This window comes from Echinops telfairi, unplaced genomic scaffold (assembly GCF_000313985.2).
Source record: "Echinops telfairi isolate 266 unplaced genomic scaffold, ASM31398v2 ScPeMD7_7436;HRSCAF=8474, whole genome shotgun sequence".
NCBI lineage: Eukaryota > Metazoa > Chordata > Mammalia > Afrosoricida > Tenrecidae > Echinops > Echinops telfairi.
Genome location: NW_022111336.1, coordinates 6762954 through 6790408, shown reverse-complemented (window position 1 = coordinate 6790408; position 27455 = coordinate 6762954). Strand labels below are relative to the sequence as shown.

At 38.5% G+C, this 27455-nt stretch overlaps 1 pseudogene; it reads right to left on the bottom strand.

The window, feature by feature from the left end:
• LOC101649762 overlaps positions 1-12492 on the bottom strand; it is a 52681-nt pseudogene extending 40189 nt beyond the window's left edge.
• Positions 12493-27455: the final 14963 nt, after the last annotated feature.

The window sequence follows — 27455 nt, the reverse complement described above, 5'->3', positions numbered from 1 at the left end:
CTTGTTGTTCCCTTGTCCCTGGGTTTGTTAACACCACTTCCCTTCCCCCTACCCCCCCATCTCCCATGTCCCCCCGGAACTGTCAGTCCCGTTGTTTACTCCTCCAGATTGTTCATCCAGCCTGTCCTATCCAGACAGACCTGTGGTGATGTTGCTGTTTTGTTGTGCATTGCTGCTTGGTTTTGCTCTGTCTTGTTTTTGTGCATGTAGTTCTTTAATATTTCCTCCCTTACTATTATGTTTTTGTTTACTCATCAATCTTGTTAGACTTGTGTAGATTCATTTGTATAATTAAAGTCATTCAATGAATGGAAACCAAGATTGATAAACTTTCAGAAACAGTATTGGAAGTAATGACTCCCTGATGATATGGGAAGAGATTGTGGGGGGAAGGAGGACCTGATAGTAAGGATGATTTTACAACCCCACTGTAGGGGAGCAAATATTGTATGGATTAAAATATGACAAAAATAATAAAAAATAAAAATGACGGTACCTTGGGGGTAAGGTAAGGGAGAGAGGGGATAAAGTGGAGTTGATATCAAGGAGTTTAAGAAGGAAGAAAATGTTTGGAAACTGATTGTGGTAGCCACTTTACAATTATGCTTAACCTAATTGAATTATGGATTGTTATGATATGTATACTAAATCCCTATAAACAAATTAATAAAAAATAAAATAATAAACTAACCTTTAAAAAAATAATAGCTTACGATCAAATTGATGAAAAATAGTAAGAATTTCAATTCTGAAGTGAATTGAAATTTCTTAATATCGCTCTTACATTAATTTCTCTGTAACTACCACCAAATATTTGGGTGGAACAATGCAAATAAAGTATAGAGAAGTCTAACTTGAAGATTAGTCAGTTTTGATATTCATCAGGCTATAAAAAGGAGGCATCTCAGAAGCAAGAAGAGAGATTCACAGGACCCTCAAGGAAGAAGTGCTACCAGAAGACCACATTTGAGGCCATGGCATGCCAAGATCAGAGTCCAAGGCAAGGAAACCTTGAAGCAGAGCAGAAGAGCAATGCTGAGACCATGAGACTGTGAGCCAGAACAGCAGGCAGTCTTCCTGGCACACAAAGCCAGAAACCGAGGGATCACTTGGTTGAGATGCTGAGGAACAGAGAGACATGACTTTGTGTTGAGGAAAGGAATTACTGTGGATCAATAACTGCATCCTTAATGTTTCCTGATCCTGGCTTAAGGTATAACTTCCGTATTGCGAGTTTTGTCTGTGAGTTCGGTGTGGTCAATGCAAATTATTAAATCCAAATTATTAAAACCCAGGAGAAAAGTAAAGTGCTATAGGGGGAACAGCTGGGTCAGAATAGGGTACAGGAAAATGGAGAGTGGAGGTATGTCTGACCTCTGCTGCCTTGGGTTGGTGTGAAGATGGATTCTCCTCCCTTGTGTTGTCAAAAGGGGTTAGATGTGGCCTCTATCTAATTTTCTCACTAACCAATATGGATATTAGGACAAGATTGCTTTCCTGTCTGGAACAAATAGAAAGAGGGTAAAAATACATAAATCAGCACTTTTCAAGACAGTGTTCATCAGGAAAGGGAGTATAGAGATCAATTGAGGTGGGAATCAAAGACAGCAAACTTTGATATTGCCTTTGATTACTATCTGTACATGGTACCAAAAGGTTGAATAAAGGCTGAGCTCAGCTTTTAGAGATAGAGATGAGAGTCTGATATCTAGTTCGTAAGACAGAGGTATAGAGAAGAAAGAAATGCAAGTTTCTATGAGACAATGAGAAGTATCAGTCACAATACATATTGAACAAAAGTACACAAAACTGAAAGGAGAAATAGATAGTTCAACAATAATATTTAAAGAATTCAGTATTCCATTCTTAATGAAGAGAACAACTGTACAAAAGTTCAACAAGGAAATAGAAGATTTAAGTAACCTCATAAAACAAGTAGATCTAACAGACATAAAAGGAAAATTGTGAGGATGGTGTGGGACTGAGTATGTATGATTGTACATAGGATCAATATCACTTGGAATTAACTCAACAGCACTAAACACCAACAACAACACAATGAAGTCAGAGTCCTAATGACTGTTGGGCACATGCACAGTTCAATTGTCTTATACTGTTAAAGTTGAACATGAGCAACTTTTTAGCTCTTATGACTCCCAACACGAACATTGAATTCATTGTAGACTAGATCATAGCCTGTTACACAGCAATGTTTTTTTTTAATCATTTTATTGGGGGCTCGTACAATTCTTATCACAATCCATACATACATCCATATTGTCAAGCCACATATGTACATTTGTTGTCATCATCATTCTCACAATATTTGCCTTCTACTTAAGCCCTTAATATCGGCTGCTCATTTTCCCCTCCCTCCCCACTCCTACCTCCCTCATGAACCCTTCATAATTCATAAATTATTATTATTTTGTCATATGTTACACTTTGCAGCGTCTTCCCCCGACCTCTTCTCTGCTGTCCATCCCCCAGGGAGGAGGCTATATGTACATTCTTGTAATCGGTTCCCCCTTTCTACCCCACATTCCCTCCACCCTCCAGGCATCACCACTGTCACCACTGGTCCTGAAGGAATCATCTGTCCTGGAGTCCCTGTGTTTCCAGTTGCTATCTGTACCAATGTACATCCTCTGGTCTAGTCAGATTTGTAAGGTAGAATTGGGATCATGATAGTGGGCGAGGAAAGAAGCATTTAAGAACTAGAGGAAAGTTATATGTTTCATCGTTGGTTCATCTCCTCCCCACAACCCTTTAGTAAGGGGGTGTCCAGTTGCCTACCGATGGGCTTTGAATCTCCACTCTGCACTCACCCACATTTACAATAATATGATTTTTTGTTCTTTGATGCTTGATACCTAAACCCTTCAACAGCTCGTGGTCACACAAGCTGGTGTGCTTCTTCCATGTGGGCTTTTTTGCTTCTGAGCTAGAGGGACACTTGTCTATCTTCAAGCCTTTAAGACACCAGATGCTATATCTTTTGATAGCCGGGCACCATCAGCTTTCTTCACCACATTTGCTTATGCACACATTTGTCTACAGTGATCGATCATATCAGGAAGGTGGGAACCCACTGATATGATTTTATTTCTTTGATGCCTGATAACTGGTCCCTTCTACACATCATGGTCAGACAGGCTGGTGTGCTTCTTCCATGTGGGATTTGATGCTTCTAAGATTGAGGGCCGCTTGTTTATCTTCAAGTCTTAAAGACCCCAGACGTTATATCTTTTGATAGCCGGGCACCATCAGCTTTCTTCACCACATTTGCTTATACACACATTTTTCTTCAGCAATCGTGTCAGGAAGGTGGGCATCCTGGAATGCCAATTTAATAGAACAACGTGTTCTTGAATTGAATAAGTGCTTGAGTGGAAGCCCAAAATCCATCTGCTGGCTTAATACTAAACCTATAAATATATGCAAGTAGATCTTTTTCCCCACACTCTTGTATACATATATTTACATATGTACATTCCAGTCTTTAGACCTCTATAACTACCCTTTGTCACCTAGTTCCTTCCTTTCTTTCCTTTTACTTTCCTCTTGTCCCACTATCATGCTCAGCCTTCATCTGGGGTTCAATAATTTCTCTAGGTTACATTGCCCTTGCTGAATCCCTACCAGGACTCTCACACCCTCCTTGCCACTGATTTTCGATCACTCGTTGCTCCCCTGTCCCTGGGTTGGTCAGCACCACCTCCTTACCCTCACCTCCCTTTCTCCCGTGTCCCTCCAGGAGCATTGGTCCCGTTGTTTTCTCCTGAAGACTATTCATCCAGTCTATCTTATTTAGATAGATCTGTAGAGATAATAATATGCGATAAAAATCAAGCCATAGCAAGATAGGCGATGAGTGAGAACTCAGCAATGACAACAGAAAGGAAACCCATAGAAAAATAAATTAATTAAAAGAACAAAATTTTAAAAAGAAAGAAAAACCTGTAAATAGATCAAGGTCTGATTTTTGATCTCTAGGCATGTCCTTCAGTCAGGTTCGATGGGGTACCATGCTCTGGCCCCAAAGTCTGTCCTTTGTACTCCCACAGGGGCTCCCTGCTCTGCTCCCATGGCTGCTCTGCCGCACACTTTTAGTGGTTTGCCTCGGTATCACAGGGTCAATCTGGGCCAGTCCCAACACTGAGTCTCCAGTGCTGCCCCCCTTAGGGCCCTGGGGCATCAAGGGATGGCATGTCTCATCGTGGGATCAGCCATATTGTCCACTCTGTCCATTGGCTCTTCAGAGCTGGGATACTGTCCTCTAGGCCTGGTGGGTCAGGATGTGCACCACTCTCTCCTCCTCCCCGTTCATTTGCTCCGATTGACTCTGATCAGACATGCCCCTCTCCCCTAGCTGCAGCTTCATTGCCGTCCTCTCAAGTAAATTCTTCTGGGGGGAAGGGGCAGTTGTCCACGTAGCTGGTATGGGGGCCGAGCCCTCAGCCTCCTCCACTGGCTCCCCACTCGTTGCCGGCACGGTGCATTCATCTGGCACTGGCTTTAAGTCTGGTCCCTCTTTCCCTGTGGAGACACAAGCAATATCCTCCCCTTGGGTGGATCAGTGCCCTATTCCCCCGCCACACTTTTTTTTTCTTTCCCTTTTCTTCCCTCCCTGCCCCTTTTTTAGTTGTCTACCATATGTACCCCTGGATTTGTCTGGCACCTGCCATACTACCTGGACCTCACCCCTGGAGTGTTTGCATAGTGTAGCTTTTTCCCTGTGCACCTTTTGCATTTACCTTTCTGTTCTTTCTTTTTTATATATATAAACTTACCTCAGCGGACTCATGTTATACTTGTCCTTTTGTGCTTGGCTTACTTCACTTAGCATAATTTCCTCCAGTTCTTCCCATGCAGCGATATGCTTCATGCATTCATCGCTGCTTTTTAGCGATGTACAGTACTCCATTGTATGTATGTACCACAGTCTTTTAATCCATTTGTCTGTTGATAGAAATTTGGGTTGTTTCCAACTCCTTGTTATTGTGAACTGTGCCACAATGAACATTGGAACACAGATGTCTGGCCGTGGTTTGTTGCTTGCCTCTTCTGGGTATATGCCCAGTAGGGTGATTGCTGGGTCGTATGGTAACTCAATTTCCATCTGTTTGAGAAATCGCCAAATCAATTTCCATAGTGGCTGTACATATATACAGGTCCACCAGCAATGGGTGAGAGTTCCTGTCTCACCACAGCCCCTCCAACTCTTGTTGCTTTCTGATTTTTTTTAATTTGGCTGTCTTTGAGGGTGTTAGGTGGTATCTCATAGTTGTTTTGATTTGAATTTCTCATATGGCTAATAATCGGGAACGTTTTCTCATCTGTTTATTGGCAATAGGATTTCTGACTCTGTGAAACTTCTGTCCAGGTCCTTTGCCCACCTCCTCAGTGGGCAACTAGCTTTTCTCTTATTATAATATTGCAAAGTATTGTAGATTTTAATAATAAGGCCTTTGTCTGATATGTCATTGCTAAAGATCTTTTCCCAGTTGGTAGACTCTCTTATTACTCTCTTGGTGAATTATTTTGATGTACTCAGGTGTCTCATCTTCAGTATATCCCACTTGTCTATTTGTGACTCCTCTATATTTGTATCCTTCCCTATTTCTGATAGCCTATGTATTCACTGTGCCAATGTTCTCAGGTGTGTCACAATTCCCTCATTAATGGACCTAATTGTTTGGGGTTTTATCTCAAGGTCTGTGATCCACCTTGAGTTGAATCTTGTGCATGGAGTGAGGTAAGGGTCTTGCTTCATTTTTCTGCAGGTATATATCCATTTTTTCCAGCACCATTTATTGAAGATGGCATCTGCATCCTATTTAATATGTTTTGGGCCCTTATCAAAGATCAGTTGCTTTTATGCTGATGTTTTTATTTCTGGGTCTTCAGCTCTTTTCCATTGGTCTGAGTATCTGTCACTGTGCCAATACCACACTGTTTTGACTACTGTGGCCATATAGTACATGCTAAAGTCAGGTAGGGCAAGCCCTCCCACTTTGTCCTTCTTCTTGAGGAGTTCTCTGCTAATTCTGGACTTCTTCCCCTTCCATATGAAGTTGGTAATCTGTTTTTCCAATTCTTTGAAGAAGGATGCTGGTATTTGTGTTGGGATCACATTGAACTATATAGTGCCTTGGGCAGAACTGACATCTTTATTGTATTGAGTCTGCCAATCCACAAGCATGGGATATTCTTCCATTTGTTGAGGTCACTCTTGATTTCTTTTAGTAGTGTTTTATAATTTTCCTCATACAAATCTTTCATTTTTTTAGTCAGGTATACCCCTAGGTATTTCAATTTGTGCGTGCCTATTGTAAATGGTACTACCTTTTTAATCATCTCTTGTGTGATCTTGTCTGCTGTGTAAAACAGTCTAGTAGACTTCTGTTTGTTGATTTTGTATCCTGCCACTCTGCCATATTCCTTTATTGTTTCGAGCACTCCACTTGTGGAGTTTGAGGGATCTTTGATATATAGAATCATATTGTCCGGGAATAATGATGATTTCGCCTCTTCCTTCCCCAGCTGAATACCTTTAATATCTTTCCTTTGTCTTATGTTGTTATCTAGGACCTCCAGTGCGGTGTTAAATAGGAGTGGGGACAAGGGGCATCCTTGTCTGGTCCCCTTTTTCAGTGAAATTGATTTCATCTTTTCTCCGTTAACTACCATGTTAGCTGTTGGTTTTTCATATATGGCTTGTATAATATTGAGAAATTTTCCTTCTGTTCCTATCTTGAGTGTCTTAAACAGGAATGCATGTTGGATGTTGTCGAATGCTTTTTCTGCATCTATCAATATTACCATGTGATTCTTATCATTTTTCCTTCAAATGTGACGAATAATGCTCATGGTGTTTTGTATGTTGAACCATCCCTGCATCCCTGGTATGAATCGCACTTGGTCGTGGTCAATCATTTTCTTAATATGCTTTCGTATTCTATTGGCCAGTATTTTGTTAAGGATTTTTGCATCAATGTTCATTAGGGATATTGGTCTATAGTCCTCCATTCTTGTGGCATCTTTGCCCACGTTAGGTATCAGAGTTATACTAGCTTCATAGAAAGAGTTTGGGAGTTTTCCGTCTTTTTCTATGTTCTGGAAGAGTTTGTATGGGATTGGTGTTAGTTCTTCCCTGAATGCTTGGAAGAAATCTCCTGTGAAGCTATCTGGCGCAGAGGATTTTTTTTCGTTGGTAATTCCTTGATTACTTTGTCTATTTCTTCTATTGCTATGGGTCTGTTGAGGTTTTTGATATCCATCCTGAAAAGTTGAGGGAAGGATTGTGTTTCCAAATATTTGTTCATGTCTTCCAAATTGTTGAATTCTTTAGATTATAGACCTTCATAGTACTGTGTAAATATCCTTTTGATTTCATTAGAGTCCGTTATAATGTCCCCTGTTTCATCCCTCATCCTTACAAATGTCATTTTTTCTCTCTCCTTTCTTTGGTTAGGTTTGCCACAGCTCTATCAATTCTTTTAATTCTTTCAAAGAACCAACTTTTAGCGGCATTAATTTTTTTCCATGGTTTTCTTGGTTTTCCTCTCCTGTATCCCGGCTCTGATTTTTATTATATCTATCCTCTTGCTGTTAGTAGGGTTGTTCTGTTGACTCTGCTCTAATTGGTGTAAGTTTTGTCTCACAAAATCATCCACGATTCTCTCTTCTTTTTTAATGTGTGCATTTATTGCTATTAGCCTTCCTCTGATAAATACTTTTGCTGTATCCCACAGGTTTGGGTACGTCGTATTTTCATTATCATTGGTTTCTAGAAATTCCCGATTTCATAAATACCCACCCCTTTTGCAATAGGAAATTATTCATCCTCCAGTTGTTTGCCTTTGTTTTCTTCACCGTCCTTCTTTTAATTTCCAGCTTCATGGTGCAGTGGTTGGAGAGAGATGTCTAAATAAGCTGTGTGCTTGAGTTTACTCAAGTTCGACATGTGTCCCAGAATGTCGTCTATTTTCGAATATGTGCCATGTGGGCTTGAGAAGAATGTGAATTTATTTACATGTGGGTGAAAAGTTCTGAAAATATGAAGTCAAGTCGTCCAATTGTGCTATTTAGATCTGTAGCCTCCTTGTTGAGTTTCTTTCCCAATGATCTGTCTTTTTCAGAGAGTGATGTATTATATATAGTCAATAACTATAATTGTTGAACCGGTGATCTCTTTTTTCATCTTTTGGAGTGTTTGATTCACAAATTTCACAGGTCTTTTGTTAGGTGCATATATGTTTATTATGCTCACTGGTTCTTGGTCTATTGTTCCCTTGAGCATTATATAGTGCCCCTCCTTGTCTCTTGTTATGGCCTGTATCTTGAGGTCAATGTGGTCAGATATTAAGATCATTACCCCTGCTTTTTTTGAATGACCATTTGCTTGGTATATTTTTCTCCAGCCTTTAATTCTCAACCTGTTTTTTTCTGCAAGCTTGAGATGAGACTCCTGGAGGCAGCAGATCGATGAGTTATGTTTCCTGAGCCAGTCTGTTAGCCTCTGCCTTTTAATGCCTGAGGTCAAGCTATTGATATTCAGTGTTATTATATCCTTATGTGGACTCTGTTATGTCATCTTTTACCTTTTGTGTTGGATATTTTCCTATCTACCAATCTGATCTACTTGCCTTGTGTGTGTGGTTCATGTTTCCCTTCTTTCCACTATTGAGCTGATGCTATCCTGGAGGTTGTTTCCTCTGTGTTGCCCTATGGGTGGAGTTGTTCTATGTGATGGTCTCTTATTTGCCCTCATTGAGTGTTGATCTTCTGCCCATACTGGAACTTCAAGAATCTTTTGTAGGGCTGGGTTTCTTTTATGTATTCTTAGAAGTTGTCCTTGTCTGGGAAGACTCTTACTTCTCCGTCTATCTTAATAGATAATTTGACTGGGTAAAGTATTCTTGGGTTTGCGTTGTTTCTTTCAAATTTTGGAATATGTTGTTCCATTCTCTCCACTTCTTCATCGCTTCTGCTGATACGTTTGAACATACTCTTATTGGAGTACCTTTATACGTGACTATTTGCTTTCCCCTAGCTGCTTTTATGATCTCCTTTTCCTCATAGTTGGATAATTTGACAATTATGTGTCTTGGTGACTTCATCTTAGGATTCAGTCTGGCTGGTGTTCTTTCAGCCTCTTGAATGGTTGCCTGATTTTTATTTATTAAGGTGGGGAAGTTTTCCTCTAAAAATTCCCTTGCTATTTTCACTGTTGACTTCTTTTGTTGACTTCTTTGTTGTGTTTTGTTCTGGTAGTCCAATTATTCTAATATTGTTTCTTTGCATAGCATCAGACATGACTCAAGTATTTTCAGCTAATTTGATTGTCTTCTTTGACTCCCGTTTTCTGAGGTCTGCTTGGTTATCCTCTAGGTCACTGCTGCGATTCTTTGCCTCCTCAAGTCTATTGGCAAGGTCTGTCAATTTGTCACTGGATTTTGTTATTAAGTCCCTTAACTCTTGTATTTCCCTTTGGTGCATTGCCTTTATCTCCTCTATCATCTCATCTTTTTCCTGCATTGCTTCTATCATATCCCTTATGACTTCAAGCAGCATTTTGAAAATTTCTTTTTGTGTCAGGTCAATATTTGCTTCTTTGATGCCCATCGTTAGGTTCATGACTTCTTCTGGCATTGTCTTCTGTTTCTCCTGCTTTTTAGTTGAAGCTGTTAGAACTGATTGCTCTTTATGTGTTGTTTTAGAGGAACCTGGAGCCATCTTCATGAATCAAAGAACCCTGGGCTCTCTGTTGGCGATTCGTATAAGTACTTCTATGAACTACTTGCCAGTAGCTGTACTGAGGGGCCAGGCTATCGCTATATCTCCCTGTGGTTTCACTCTTATCCTAGCTGTCCGCTATTCTGTTACTTGCAATGTGTGTTAGATATTCCTCTTATGTGACACTGGTCATGTTATTGTGGGCCCACCTGAGCGTTGCTTCCTTGGCCGATCTCTAAGTAGGCTTCACAGTTCTTGGAGAACCACAGCTGACCTGTGGTGTTTTCCTCTGCAACTGGAGTGCTGAGAAGGGAACATGGTTATACCCTACTTGGTGTTGAGCTCTGTAGCTGGCAGGGGAATTACTGTAGACAGAGAGATCACCTTGGAGATTGGGAGGATGTTCCCAAAGTACTGTGGAGCCCCATCAGTGGTGGTCAGGCATTTCCACTAGTCACTTTTATTGCCTCAGTATTTAGGCTATGGTTGCCCCCAATTTTTGTACGGGAGAATACCCTGCTGCTTGGTTTTTGGAATAAGACAAACGTGAATTCCCTAGCTGCTTTCCAAGCCAATAAACGCGGGTGGGAGCTCCCCCAGTTGGGCCTTCAGAGTTGTCCTAGGCAGAGGGGTGTGGCCTGGAGGCCGCTAGTGACTTTTGACAGGAAAGAGAGTGAAAGGAGAGGAAAAAGAGAGAAAGAGGAAGACACAGACTGGAGCATCAATGCCTAGCAAACTGACACCCACGCACACACAAACAACTAAAATTCACAGAGTGAACAAAATTGAAAACAGTAAAAAAAGAAAGAAAGAAAACAATAAAAAAGGAGAACTGAATTTGCTGAGGCTGTGGTAGGAAAGAAAGAAGAGCTAGGAGAAGAGTAGAAAAGAAGAAAAAGTGAAAGAATAACACAAAGAAGGAAAAAAAGAAGAAAACAAGAAGGAGAAGGAATTGTAAAAATAGATAAAGAAATAGCTCACGTGGTGCTGTGCTGTGTGCAGCACTGACTCGTCCTGTGAGCAATACTGTCTTAGGGGTCAGGCTGCTCACTGGGAGGACAGGGTTGCACTAGGCTGAGTGTAGGGGTCTGGGAACCAGCAGTGGCATGTGAAAGGAATGAGAAGGAGAAGAGAGAATCATACAAGCAGAGAGAGAAGCGAGGAGAACAAAGAAAGAAAGAGGAAATAGAGAAACAGAGAAGAAAGAGAAAGAAGGGGGAAAAACCCAAATGTGTTCACTAATATTGGCTGTGATGGTAGAGAGGGAGGAGATATAGAAGGAGGAAATAAAGAATAAAGATATAGCTGATCCCTGATTGCTTGAATGAGGGGCCAGAGGGTTTTAGATCCTGCCCCACAATGGCAGGTAGATGTGCCCTTTTAATGCAGGCACCCAGTGGTGCTGGGCAGAATTTCCCTATTAGTTGACGAGCTCTCCTTGGATGTACGACGGAGGTTTCCTCAGCAGTGCAGCACAGTGTAGATGTTTGTCCTAGCTGTCTTGTGTGTTGTACACACTTCCACGGAGGGCAGGCTGGAGTTCCTCTTGCTATTTGGCTTGATGTACCCTAAGTGGAGGGTAGTTGCCTGGAAGCCAGTAGTTGAATATGATAGGAGAGAGTGGGAGAGAAGGGGAGAAATATTGAAAAGGAAAAAAAAGAGGGAAAATAAAGAAAGAGGAAGCAAAAAATAACACAAGCCTGAGCTCATTGAGACTGACTACGGTGGGAAAGATAGAAGGGCTAGTGAATAAAGAGAGAAGAAATAGAGTATTAGGTAAGGAGATAACTGATACTTGATCACCTGTCCGTGAGGCTGGAGGAGTTCCAACACTTCCTCAAGGTAGCAGGGTGGTGTACCCATTTGATGTAGGGTTCCATAGATGATGTGTGGGATTACTTCAAAGGCAAGACCGCACCCGTGGCCAGGTGTCAGTTGAGCACTGGAGTTCACTGGTATATGTGCAGCAGGGGCAGGGGCTGGGAGGTTCCCATAGCCCCGTCTAGGGCCCCAGGACAGGCAGGGCCTCCCCAGCTACATGTACAATTACTGAAGGGGAAGCTGGGCTTATTGTCCTATCTAGACTCCAGGTGCCTACTAAATCAGAGAATTTGATTTTTTGTCCCCCTGGACAGCTAGAATCAAATAAAATTAAATTGTCTTCCACAGTCTCTAGGCTGCAACTCTGTGCTGTTTGAAGCTGATATTTGCTACAGCGGGTCTTTGTTATGCAAAGCCACCAGGCCCTGTAGCTGAGTTCTTGCCCAATTAGAATTGAATTCGCTCCCTGGACTCCTACTATCCGCCTATTTTCTCCCACACCTCGATCTACCTGGGGTAAAAATCTGCTTTTTCTTGTACTCTAAATTATGGCTACCCACCACCGCCACTCCCCCAGCTGTGAGCTCAAGGCCACCAACAGCACAGAGAGCTCCGGCGTGGGGTTCTCCTCCTGTCTGGGATTCTGTCCCCTCTAGGGCATCCGCCTGGAGAAATCGCTGCTCCCAGCAAAGGGCGCTGCTGGCGCCCACGGGCTTGCCAAAGCTAGAGCGCTTTAAAGCGACCTTGATTTGCTTTGTGAGTGGAAATCACACGCCAAAAAGGGGTTCAGGAGAGAACCTAGTACCCTCGTTCTAATTTCAGGACTCCACCTCCCCGTTTCCTTCACCTTACCTCCCAATTTTCTGGTCTGGCAACAGGAGCGTCAAACTGGTGAGTCCTATTGGGCCACCATTTTTCCCGGATCTCCATAGCAATGTTTTAAACATTAAATCATAAAACTGTCCATTTGGAAGTGGACAGTTAAGAATCATAATATCAGCAAATTACTACAATACTGTACCGTTTCCCTGAAAATAAGAGTGTCTTATATTAATTTTTGCTCCCAAAGATGTGCTAGGTCTTATTTTCAGGGGATGTCTTATTTTTCTATGAAGAAGAATACAGTACACATTTATTGTTTTATTAAAAGAGACCTCGCACTTCCTGTCTGCTCTGCTGCGCTGGAGCCAACAGCGAGCTGCGCGTTAACGCCTGCCACTACAAGCCAGAGTCCAGAATTATGGTAGCTTCAGTGGGACTTATTTTCTGTGAGGTCTTATTTTCAGGGGGATGCCTTATATTTCAGCGAGAGGCAAAATTGTAAGTAGGTCTTATTTTCGGGGGTTGTCTTACTTTAGGGGAAGCAGGGTATGTAGCACATATGACTAAATATAAGATGTACAAAAAAAATGATCGTTAGTGTGGTTTTTGGTAACTTCAATATGTCCTGAGCATGACACTACCTGTGTATTATTTATCATTAACATTATGTATTATGCAATGTCTATTATCATGTTAATATAGTCTGTGAAAAGTTAAACATATTACGTGGCAAAGCTTTCACCCAAAACCACATTATCTGAGTGCCAATGCTGTTTTCTTTTTCTTGTTTTTATTACTTTGGTTTGGACATTGGGTTGCTAATTGCAAGGTAAATGGTTTGAAACTCACCAGATGCTCCACAGGAGAAAGTTGAGGCTCTCTACTCAAGTAAAAATTTACAGTCTCAGAAATCCTATGTGTAGGATTGGTGTAAGTTGGAAACTACTCTATGACAGTGGCATTTTTAAAAAATCCAATTTTAGATCTACCCAATAACCACCTATGGTAGTTATATAATTGTCAATTTAGGGATTAAGCATGTAGGGGTGGAGTCTAGCTTGTCAATCAGGTCATAGCCAATGAGGCTTGTGTGTGGGAATAGCCTTCCCCTAAACATTAGGGGGATTCCGGTATTTCCTCCTTGGAGGTTAGAGACTCTCTGCTCTCACCCTGAGAGACATAGCAACTGACAAGACACATGGATCCACCCCGCTACAGCCCTAGGTCCTGGAGAAGCCTTGCAGAGACCCCTGTCAGTGCTGAGATGTTTCCAATGCCACTGGATCCAAAGACTTTCTACCCACTGGCCTGCGGTCTTCTGTATTCCATGTCATTGGATGTGATTCATGAGCCTGAAAAGGATTATAGATTGGTATGAGACATATGGGCTAATATCAGACTTATGGACTTGATCTGGACTGAGCTGAGGTGTTTTCTCAATGTTCAATTGCTCTTGTATATAAATCTCTTTCTTGTACACATATGTGTGTCCATGGATCTGTTTCTCTAGTCTACCCAGACTAACACACCACCATTACGAGCATCATTCTCTCTCTCTCTCTCTCACACACACACACACACACACACACACACACACACACACACACACAGAGAAATCTATAATTTCCAGTTTATCACATATCTGATTGGGCACTCAAGAAGTATTACAGTCCAGTTGCTAAGCTAAATGAAAAGCTCAGGGCTGTATCCTTTCACTATATTTGTTCAGTCTGTATGCTGAGCAAACACTCCAATAATCTCAGGAACTACACTATCATAAAGGAGAAAGTGGCATCAGAATTGAAAGAAGAATAATTGTCTATGGTATGCAAAAGACACAACCTCCCTCGCTGAAAGCCAAAAGGACTTACAGCACTTACAGATGAAGATCTAAGAATATGATGGGGCTACACACACACACACAGTGGATTCTTTTTCAAAGCTATGTATTTAAATTTTTTTTACAAAACAATCTTGTCACCTTCAAAGAACTCTCCATTACACTTCATACTTTTGTCAAATCTGTGATTCAATTCTTGGAAACATATTTCAAACACATCTGTTTGGATGGCTGACAGCATCACCCTCATTTATTTCTTTACCTCTTCTACATTGTGAAATCGCTGTCCTTTCATGTCCCTCTGCATTTGCAGAAACAAAAAGAAGTCACACACAGTGAGGTCAGGTGAGTAGGTGTGTGGGGCAAGAGAGGTACTGAGATGTCTGTGTGAGAGTTGCATTGTCATAGTGATAAAACCAGTCCCCCGTCTGACACAAATCAGGCCTTTTTTGTCTCACACTGTTACACGATCTTTTTTCTAAATAGAAAGCTTGATTAACAGTCTGACCTGGTGTTACAAACTACAATTGCACTACAAGTGCATTTTCATCTGTTGGGAAGTTGATGGTCATCCAGAACGAGGTTTATCATCAATTGACATTTCACCCTTTTTAAAATGAGAAAAACACTCATACACTTCAGTTTTTCCCACAGCACCTTCCTTGTAAGCTGTGTTCAACATCACAACAGTGTCTATGGCATTTTTCCCGACCAGGAAACAAGATTTCATAGCAGTACACTATTCTCTTAAATAGGCCATCACTAAAAAACAAAGTTCAAGGAAAATTGCTGTTACAAAAAACTCACTGTGACCAGAAAGAACCTTACCAGGTAATGCCACTGGATGCACTAACTCAGAGTGAGTTGTTAAATGCTTGCCTAATGAGAAAAAATGTGGTCTATGAAAGCTCTGCTCTGCCCAGCACAATTCTGGTTTGGGGAATACCTCCTCATATAACCTTCGGAATGGATTACAACTCAATGTAAAGAAAACTGAATTTCTTATAACTGGATCAATAAGTAACATCATGATAAACATAGAAAAGATTGAAGCTGTCAAGAATTTTATTTTACTTGAATCCACAGTCAAGAAATCAACTGAAGTATGGTAGTAGGTAAATCTGCTGCATAAGAACTCTTTAAAATATTGAAGAGCAAAAACATTACTTTGAAGACTAAGGTGTGCCTGGTACTTTCAATGTAAAAGTTGAACAATGAATAAGGAAACCAAACAGAAATGATGTTTTTGAATTATAGTTTTGGCAAAGAATATCAAAAGAACTGTGGAGTGTCGGAAGAACAAACAAATTTGTCTTGGAAGAAGTAGGAGCAGAATGCTCTTTAGAAGCTAGGATATTGAGACTTTGTCTCATGTACTTCGGACAAATTATAAAGAGATAGCAGACCCAGGTAAAGGACATGATGGTTGATAAATTTGGTCAGCAGAAAAGAAGGCTCTCAATGAGATGGATTGACACAGCAGCTCCAACAGCGGGCTCAAAAAGAGCAATCATTATGAAGAGGGCCCAGGAATGTTTGTGTCTGTGTACATAGGGTTTTTGTAAGTCAAAACTGACTGTAGGGCACCTAAAAATTACAAGAACATGATTCTGCAGCAATATTTTTTACTTTCCTTCTTGTGTGTATGTGCTTGTGTTTGTGTGTGTGTGTGTGTGTGTCCTTCAAAAAGTTCATAAAAATAGAATTAAATGGCAATGGACTTTTCCATGGAAGATATGCATGTATATATGTATATATTAACACTTTTTACAATTTGCTTACATCTAGAGGAAATTTCTACTGAACTAGCAATAAGTAGAAACTGTTGAATGCATGAAGAATAAAAGTCACTTTTTCCCTTTGCACACAAGTCCATTTCTGTGCTTCTTTGTTTATTTATTTGGTCTTGGGCTGCAGCTTGACTTTCAAATTAATAAAGCATAAGCATTAGACATATACTTAAATGTCTGCACATTATTATTCTAGAAAGATTAATACTATCTATTGATTTGTTTTCTCACTCAACCCTGACAGCTTTAAGAATGGGACAAATGATTGGTTTCCAGAGATCCTTCATTTATTGTCTATGTGTTTGACTGTAAAAGCTTTTGTATTCTGTTAATAATAGAGGAGGTTGTCTACAGTAAATACCTATTTGAGGATTTAGTCAGAGTTTTCAGCACAGAGAATATCTTATAGAGCAGTTATACTAGAGTTACTATAAATACTGGTGAAATGGAAAACACTAAGAAATGATTTTGATTGCTTTTAGAATTACAGGAAGAATAAGACTTAAAAACTATTATCTGTTCCAAGATTCTTTCAGATATATGCCAATTAAATATATGGTTCCAAGATTAGATTGTGTGGAAATTGGCAGCTAACAGGTTGAATTAAGTTTTTTTTTAAATACTGCATAATTGAATAGGTTTTCTTAGTTGATATCTCAACAATATTAATACCTTGTAGAAGTTATCTCGATGATACTGAAGGTTATTGAAGCGTATATCTTTTAGTTAAAAATATTAGATAACTGTTGTAACTTCTTTGTAGTTCTAGATTTTGCGTGCACCAATTACACCTCTTTTTTATTACAGTCCTTATAGTTGATCTGTAGAATTTTATTAATCATATTTTTCATGCTACGTGTATGTCATCATACAGCAATTTAAGCACTACTGTATTCTCACCATTTTTCCCCTTTGCGAGATTAGAGCTTTAAATTTGAACCTGTGTGCAATTTAACTTGAAGCTTTCAACTTTTTTCCTATTATTAAAAAAAAACATAATTTTAAATCAGATCTACCATTTAAAAAATCCAGTAAAACATAAACTTAGAAAGGAAATGTGTACTTTCCTCCAAAAATATTATTTCCCAAACATCTATATTTTAAAATGCAATGTGCGTTTTTAAGATTACTTCAAGATTCAAATGTCAATGCATTGTAATGAGTATTATTATATAAAATATAATTTTCTTTTGAGGATAATCTATAATATATATGTATGCATATATATTTATAATTTATATATATTTTTGCATTTTGGGTGAACTTTTCACAGCAAATTAGTTTCCCACTCAACAGCATATACAGATTTTGTTTGTAACATTGGTTGTAATTCCTTCTGTGCAATAGCATTCTTACTAGTTCTTCCTTGGGTTCTTGGTTTCCATTCATCCATTTTTCCTGTCCATTAACTTCCTACTAATCTTTGCTTTTGGGCAAATGCTTTCATCTTTATCATATATGTTAATTGTACTGAAAATGCAACCTTTACTGTTTATTGTTAGGCTGAAGGTTGATTCTGTGTGTGGGGTAAAGTGTATGTCAGTTTTAGGCTTGAAGGGTGTTTTAAGGCCGTAGTCTTGGGTGTTCTAACAATCATTATCAAATCAATAAAGCAGGTACTTTTTATTATTTTAAAGTTTGTTCTGCAATTTTTCACCTTTCTGACCAGGCACCATCTAATTCTCCTTTTCTTGGTGTAGTGGAAGCTCTGGTTCAAGTGATCCATTAGTTCTTTGAACTAATTATGTCCTTGAGTCCGATTTTCTTCACTGTTCTTCACTCCAGACTAAGATAAAACAATCTTTGCACCTTGGATGACTGCTCACAACCTTTTAAGACTTCGATCTCTGCTCACCAAAGTAGGATATAGAACGTTGTCTATGTGAACTATTTTATACTAATTGACCTCTATGTCTCCTGAGGTTAGACTTCAGTACATTTTATTTCAAACACATTAATTGTATCCTCTGGTATTCTCTGCTTAATTAATATGTTTAAAGACAAGCCTGAAGTACAAAAGGAACTAGGCAATGCAATTTATTTTTGCAGATATTTTCTTTATCTTCAGTAGAGAAAATTCAGCATATACATACTGAGCAAATCACTAATCAAAATTCCATTTCCTTTATTTTTCACCAATTTTATTCACCTATGTATGCATACTATAGTAAAATATGGTCATTGCAATGGACTTTAGTTCTCAGTGGCTTAAAAGTAAGCTAAGCATATATTGAGCTTACTTCTATTAGAACTCTGTTTATGCTAACTATATGATGTCACAAGAAGAGTTTGATTTGATGATAGTTTGAAATCATTGAATATCCTTGTCAACTTTTTCTGGCAATATTGAACCTTATTTATGTGAATTCATGTTTGAGAAAATTGTTATATAAAACATACTATACCATCCTCAATGTTTCAACAGGGGCCAAAAATGGAATACCATTGTTCAAAGAGTTCTTATCTTTCCTCCTCCAGAATCATTCTTGTAGATTATTCTATCTATCTATAAGTTATTTCTTCATTTACAACAGATAATATCAGCTGTTTAAAACATATATTTACACAACTTCAAATTGCTGAAAAATTTAAACCAATTTTAATGGCAGATTTCGGCATCCTACAGACTTATAGCTTCATTTTATTCTGCTATTTCTCTTCCTTTTAAAAGGGGGATTCTTTTTGAAAAATGAAACAAATTTAAATGCAGCACTTACCTAATAATTTTTCATACTGTGGTGGCATTTATATTGCAGTGATGCTGGAAGCAATGTCACCAGTATTTTAAATACTAGCTGAGTCACCCAATGTGAACAGGTTTCAGTGGAGTTTCCAGATTGAAAACAAACAACAAAGTCAGAATAGGCTGTCCACCTGTAAAAGATTAGCCACTCAAAAATATATGAATAAGAGTGAAACATTGTCAAATACAGGGCAGACAGATGGAAGACACTGCCCACTTCTGAGGAAATAGACAGTGAAAAACTTATGAATAGGAGCAAAAACAATGTCACATATGGAAAGCATTCAAAATATCACTGAGGAAGAGAAGCTTTCTGAAAGTAGAGTCAACTATAATCATGATAATGGGGAAAGTTTGGGAGGACATTCATTGGCTAATAAAACATAACACAAAACAATAAGAAACATCTGGAAATACCAAGTTAGTCAGAATGTGGAATGTACAAAGTGTGAATTTAAAATGTTTGAAAGTCATTAAAAAGGAAATGGAACACGCAAAGATAAATATCCTAGGCATTAGTGATCTAAACTAGACTGCTCTTTCGCCATTTTGAGTCAGACTGGCATGGTTTACTATGCCAAGAATGACAAATTCAAGAAGAATGAGGTTGTCTTCATAGTCAAAATCTCTCTTGAAGTACAAAGCCATCTGTGATAAAATAATATCTATAAACCTACAAGGAAATCCAGGTGGCACAATTAATATTCAAATTTATACAGAACCTCTAAACCTAGTGATAATGAAATTGAAGGATTCTACCAACTTCTTCAGTCTTAAGTTGGTCAAACTTGTGATCAGGTTGTATTTATAATTATCGGTTATTGGAATGTGAATGTTGGAAACAAAGACAAAGAATAGTAGTTGGAAGTGTGGCACTGGTGATAGAAATGAAGCTTGAGATTATATGATAGAATTTTACAAATATCATTTTAACAACATAAATGGAAACTCTACACGTAGACCTCACCAGATAAAATACACAGAATCTAATTAATTATGTACATGGGCAGAGACATTGGAGACACTTAATATCAGCTGCCAAAATAAGGCCAGAGTTCAACTCTGGAACACATCATTAATCACTTATATGTAAGTTCAGGTTGAAGTTGAAGAAAATTAAAACAACTGCAAGAAAGTCAAAATGTGATCTTGAGCATATCGCACTTGAATTTTGAGAACATCTCAAGTACAGGTTTAACACATTAAACACGAATGACAGACGACCTGACAAACTGTGGGATTACATCCACAACTTCATATATTATTTTTCTTTATATGAAATCTGGGGTACCTAACTGGATTAGTAATTTTTTGGAGTTATGGTAGGGGAGGTAGGGGAGAATGGGGGACTATTTAATGATTACAAGAAATAAGAAAATGTTCTAAAATTGATTATGGTGATGAATTCACAACACTTTGTAATATGTTTAATCTACATTATATTATATATGAATTATATGTCATATCAGTGTATTTGAAATTTGGACATTGAATAAGGAACATTGAAGAAGAATCAATATATTTGAATTATGGTGCTGGCAAAGAATATTGAATGTACTATGAACTGTCAAAAGAACCAACAAATCTGTCTTTGAAGTACAACCAGAATGCTCCTTAGAGACAAGGATGGTGAGACTTCATCTCATGTACACTGGACATGTTATCAGGAAAGACCAATCCCTGAAGAAGAACATCATGCTTGATAAGGTAGAAGAGCATTGAAAAAGAGCAAGACCTTTTACAAGAGGGATTGACACAATGACTACAGCAATGGGCTCAAACACAAAATCAATTGTGAGACTGGAGCAAAATCAGGCTCTGTTGTACATAGGGTTGTTATGAGTGTGAACATATAACAACATATACTTCTTTATCAACATTAGCCAGAATACTTTGTATGATGGACTTTTTTTAGTACCACATTACCTGTACTATGGTATTGAGTACCTGCAAATGTATGAAGTTGGTGGTTTATAAGCTTTCATAGGTGTTTTTAGGATCAAAATGAAAGAGAAATGGGAGAATCCCCACTGAATAGTTTTCTCTTTTCTTGATTATTCTGGAGAAGAGAAATTGGGGGAAGATGTTTATTAGATTATACGATTCAGGTGTAATTGTCAACATGGTTAATGTTATTGTGCTTAGGTGCTATCAAGTCAGTTCTGACCCATATTAACCTTATGCACAACAGAATGAAATATCATGAAATTCTGTGCCATCTTAACAATAGTTGCTATGCCTGAACCCATTGCTGCAGCCTCTGTGTCACTACATCTAGTTGAGAGTCTTCCTCTTTTTCACTGCCCCCCCCCCTCTAATTTACTAAGCATGATATATTTCTCCAGAGACTGGTCTCTCCTGAAAATGTCCAAAGTATGTAAGACAATATATTGTCATCCTTGCCTCTAAGGATTGTGCAAGGTTTAACACATTGAACACTAATGACAGACGACCTGACAAACTATGGGATTACATCCAAAACATCATATATTATTTTTCTTTATATGAAATCTGGGGTACCTAATTTGTCATACAAGACAGATTTGTTTATCCTTTTATCAGTCCATAGTGTTTTCAATATTCTTCTCCAGCACCACAATTCAAATGCATCAATTCTTTTTCAGACTTCTTTATTCAATGTCCAACCTTCACATACATATGAGGCAAAGCAAAATATTATGGTTTGGGTCAGGCGCATCTTAGTACTCAAAGTAACATCCCTGATTTTCAATACTCTAAAGAGGTCTTGTGCAGCAGATTTACCCAATGCAATGTATCTATTGAACTCTTGACTGCTGCTTTCATAAGCATTGATTATGGATCCAACCAAGACAAAATATTTGACAACTTCAACCTTTTATCCATCTATCATGATGGATATCATGATATCACCTATTGGTCCAGTTGTGAGGATTTGGTTCTTCTTTACATTGAGTTGTAATACATACTGAAGACTGTAATCCTTGATCCTTATTTGTAAGTGCCTCAAGTCTTCCTCACTTTCAGCAAGCAAGATTGTGCTATCTGCATATCACAGATTGTTTAAATAAGCATTCTTCCGATCCTGAAGCCACATTCTTCTCCATATAATCCAGCTTCTCTCATGATTTCCTCAGCATACAGATTGAATAAGTACGGTGAAGATGATACAACCTTGATGCATACCTTTCCTGATTTTGTACCATGAGGTACTCCCTTGTTCTGTTTGCACATGATCCATGTGCAAGTTCCACATTAGAACCATGAAGTGTTCTGGGATTCCCTATTCTCAAGGCTATCAACAGTTTATTATGACCCACACACCTTTGCATAATCAATAAAACACAAGTAAATATCTTTCTGGTATTCTCTGCTATGAACCAAGTTCAATCTGACATCAGCAATGATATGCCATTTTTATGTCCTCTTCTGAATCTAGCTAAACAGGTACAATATAGGCACTATGATTTCACTTACTTGGGGAAAGAAGTTCCGCTGATTCCAGGAGAATTGTGGCTTATTCTCATCTCTTATTTTTTTAACTTAAAAAAAAAGAATTCCTGTTTCTTACTGATTTTTATCTTGATAACATAAGGTAAAATCTATGTGTTCTTTTCTCTGACTCATGATCATTTTTAAAGATTCTAAGATGAGAACATCTGTACTCAGCAGTGAGGTTGCCCCATGGAGAAACAAAACACAAACAAGTGTACGTTAGAAGGGCTTGCATTTAGCAAAAAGAGAGCTTCTAATGGTTACAGAACATGGCAGTCTCATGTTAAAATACTGTTTCAACTAGCTAATCATCCTTTTTTTTCCTGAACAGATGAGAGTAGTGATAACTTGAAGGCGAAAAAAAAATTTTTTAAAGGCCAGCAATTATTTGAGCTGAAGCATGAACTGATAATCAGGAAAGGAGAGTTAATGATTAACTTATTCCTTTTTTACACAGCTGAACATATCAAGGCACTTATTTAGACAGCTCAATTTATAAGAGAAATATATTTACTATGTTATATAAAACAAATGTACACATTCTGGTATTTTAAAATATAGAAGGAGATTGGAACATGGACTATGGTGTCATGTTTATTTTTGAAGGTGTGTGTGTGGTCTTTTGCCCAAGAGGATATAAACTTACAAAAATGAGTGATTTTCATTGTAATGTATATAAAAATTAGGAAAATTATGAATACATAGCGATAAAATACATTCATAATTTCCCTTCAGCATATTTTAAACAGAGTGAGATTCTATCCCTTAGTGAAAGGTCACAGCCCCTCTCTTGACACTTGAGAGAAATAAAAATAAGAGAAAACATACACTTAAAGATATTTTAAAGGAATTATTTGCATATAATATTCTGTATGCATCACAAGTATCTTTTTTCCTTTTCTACTCTCTATATATTATATTAAAAATTCAAAGAACCTTATGGTAGATCAATCATTTGAGCCTATCCAAAAGCACCCAGTCAGGATTCATTTATTTCTGATGATCTTCTTAATATTATAAACTGACGGTTGCCAACCAAAATTTTATTGACACTTTTTGTAGTATGGATTCACCTTTGTTTTAGATGTCATATTACCATAAATAGGAATTTTATTTTCATATCACATAATAGCTTTTACAAAATTCAACAACATATTCATACGAATTAATAACATTATCTTCAAAAATAAAAGAATAAGAGAAATTTACCAAGTCATGGTATTATTGATTGCCTCATGTGCATGTAAAAGCTAGGCATAGACTACTGAAGACTGGAGAAGAACTGAAGCATTTGAATTATGGTGTTGGTGGAGAACATTGGACTCCCAGAAAAATGAATAAATCTGATGTATTTGAGGAAGTATATTCAAAATGCTCCTTAGAAACAAACATGAAAAGAGCTAGTCTCACAGACTTTGTACATGTTATCAAGAGGGATCTGTCCCTGGAAAAGGACATCATCATGCTTGATATAGTAGAAGGGCAAAAAGGAGTGGAAGACCCTCACCAAAGATGGCTGGAGACACTGACTGCAACAAAATGAAAATTCTGAGGGTGGAGCAGGATAGTAATGTATTTTTCTGATGTACATAGGATCCTTATGAGTTGCGAATGACTTGACAACACCTAACAACAACAAAGAAAATGTTGAGATCTGGCTTGTAAAAGGTTACTTTATCCATTAAATTGTTCATACATGATAACATTTTATAGATGTATATATTAAAATATTATGAAAATGTTTTAAGATACTTCTCCCACTAAAATTAGATAATAAAGTTGGATAGTAATATGAAGCTTTTGGCCATCTTGATGATTACTTAGTATAATACTTGCTTGTTTCCCAATAGAAAAGCACAATGAATTGACCTCAACTTACTGAGAGAAATGTGTCTATGGAGAACTGGCATTAAGTCCTGTGGTTTGGCTTCTCTTGGTTTTGATGAATGTACCATTGTCTTTGTTCCCGTAAGTGGAAGAATTAAAATAAAATGTTTAAATTGCATGTTTTAAGGTTATCATGACATTAAATATTACTTTCATTTAAGAAAGGAATAAGCTATGTTTTAAAAGAGAATGATGCAAATTGACCAGGAATAAAATCACTAAGATGAGAGCATCTACTATAGCACATCACTTGTAATATTCCTCTAGATATTTTAAGGTGTTTGTTCTCTATGTTTTTAATCAAGCAAAAAGGAAAAATTCTGCACAACTTGTATATTTAGCAATTGCTGTCTAATTTCTTATGTTTGATGATGGTATCTTAGATAATAGCATGTTTTTTTAAGTTTATGACTGTTTAGAAGATCAAAAGGGTTTTAAGGGAATTCTGATTCAAATGTTCATTAATTCCTGCGAGGTTCTCACTTTACAGATAATTTTTAAAATATCTGTAAAGGAAACACAGACCCATTTTGGAATAATTTTGGTAAGGCAGTTATTCTGAATCAAAAATTAGTATTGTCATTTGTATAAACTTTCTGAAATGATAAACACATTTTTTCAAACATTGCTTTCTTTAGAATTAATGTCTGCTAATGTGTATTTGAATTATGAACATGAAGGGTTGAGTTCTCTGTATTGCACTGAGAAAGCACATTTTAAAAAACATTCAATAATTATTCAATAATTCAATTTTCTTGCTTTTTATTAAAGTTATATATTTTCTTTCCTATGCAGACCATCCCCAAACCAACTACCATCAAATAGATTCTGACTCATATTGACTCAGACTTTAGGCCAAAGTAGAATTGCTGCTTAGGGTTTTAGGATCTGTAAATCTTTATGGTTAGCAGAAAGCCTCATCTCTCTCCTGAGGAGTGGCTCATGGGTTTGAAGAGCCAACCTGTGATTAGCAGTCCAGGAGTTACTCAACAGCACCACCAGATTACTTTCCTATTAAGAGAGGAAAGCTCTAGGGAGCAAAACCATTGGTAGAGGTAGAAACATAGTAGTGTACATATGTAAATATATTAATTCATAAAAATAGAGGTACTGGCCTATGTACATATATTTATGTGGCAATATATTGAAGAAGTGGATGGGCTTTGGGCCTGTACTCAAGCCCTCCCTCAACGCAAGAACACTTTGTTCTATTAACCTACTATTCTGTGATGCTCACCCTCCCAACAAGATCACTGAAGACAAAATGAGTACATAAACAAAAGTGGTGAAGAAAGCTGATGGTGCCCAGCTATTAAAAGATATAGTGTCTGGGGTCTTAAAGGCTTGAAGTTAAGCAAGCGACCATCTAATAGAGAAGCAAGAAGCCCACATGGAAGAAGCATGCCATCCTGTGTGATCACAAAGTGTCAATGGGATCAGGTAACATGCATCATAAGACCCAAAACAAATAATCATATTGTTGAGTACAAGAGAGGTCAGAGTGGAGACCCAAAACCCATCTGTAGACAATTTCGCACAGAAAGGTCACAAGAAAAAGAAAAGTCAGCCAGGGTACAGTATAGCACTGACAACACACACAATATTTCTCTGATTCCTTGAAGCTTCCTCACCCTCAATATCATGACCCCAGCTCTACACGAATCCGACTTGACCAGATCATGCACACTGGTATAGACAAGGGATCTGGACACATGGAATCCAGGACAGATAAACCTCTCAGGAACAGAAATAGGAGTACTGTTACCAAGAGGGGTAGGGGGACGGTGGGGAGGGGGAAGGGAAAGGAAAAGGGGAACCAGTGGCCATGATGAACATACAACTCCCACCCCAAAGGAGAAGAACAAGAGAAATATGGGTAAAAGGAGGTTGTGGTCAGTTTAAGATATGAAAGTAATAACAATTTATACTTTATCTAGGATTCACCAGGGTGGGAGGGTGGGGAAAGTTGGGTGAAAAAGAGGATCTAATACTAAGGGCTCAAACAGAAAGAAAATGTTTAGAAAATTATTATGGCGGGACTTCCAGCAAGATGGTGACCAGTAACACATACCACAGGGACTCCACTGAAATCAGTGCAGGAGAGCCACTGAGAGGGAAATTCCACTTTGCCAGGGCACAGGAAAACATCATAAAGATAAGTAGACACAGATCCACTAGATTTTGAGGGGCTTTGGGCTTTTGGCTTACCATTGTGGAGGCCAGCTAATGCTTAACCTTAGCCCCACCACAGTCTCATCCAGAGTCTGGCTCCTTTGGCTGGCCCAAGGAATTTACTTCAAACACAACCACAGCTTACCACTGCCTTTGGGTAGGGTTTAAACAGCTCAAACTCCATTGTCAGGCGATTGAGGCTCAACTATTTCTTTACTACTCTTTCTCTTCTCTCTTTCCCCCCACAGTCTCCACAGGCTTAGTGGTTTGTTTGTTTTTTCAGTCTTCTCTTTCCTCTCACATGCCATCTCTGGCCACCAGGCCACTCCCCTTTGCCTAAGGCAACATATTGGCATAGCTCTCTACTCAGCTGGGTGAGCTCCTGCTCTCTGTCGCATAACACAGGCTGGGGAAATCCCACCTGCATTTTACCTCAGGTGAACTCCCATATACCCTTAAAGGCCCTTTAAGCAGCTGGGGGAATTCCTGCCCACCCTTTGGAGTCCTCCACTTGGCTGGGGGAATCTCTGCCTGCTTCCACATAGCTCCGCATGGATGCCCTCTTCAACAATGATGCTGGAAAAATGGATATCTACCTGCAGAAAAATGAAGCAAAACCCTTACCTCACTGCATGTACAAGAATAAACTGAAGGTGGATCACAGACCATAAGGTAAAACCCCAAAGTATTAGGGCCATCAATGAAGGAATTGGGGCATATCAGGGCATACATAGGCTAACGGAAATAGGGAAGTACACAAACACAGATCAGGCACAAATGACAAGTGGGATATACTTAAGATAAGACACCTGTGTACATCGAAAGAATTCACTAAGAGAGTAATAAGAGAGCCCACAGACTGGGAAAAGATCTTTAGCAATGACACATCAGACAAAGACCTTATTACTAAAATCTACAGTACTCTGCAAGCTTACAAAAAGAGAAAACCTAATTGTCCACTGAGGAGGTGGGCAAAGGACCTGATCAGAAGTTCTACCAGGACAGAAATCCAAATCGCCAATAAACATATGAGAAAATGTTCCTGATCAATGGCCATAAGAGAAATTAAAATGAAAACAACTATGAGTTACCACCCAACACCTTCAAAGATAGCCCAATTAAAAAAATCAGAAAGTAGCAAATATTGGAGGGGCTGTGGTGAGAT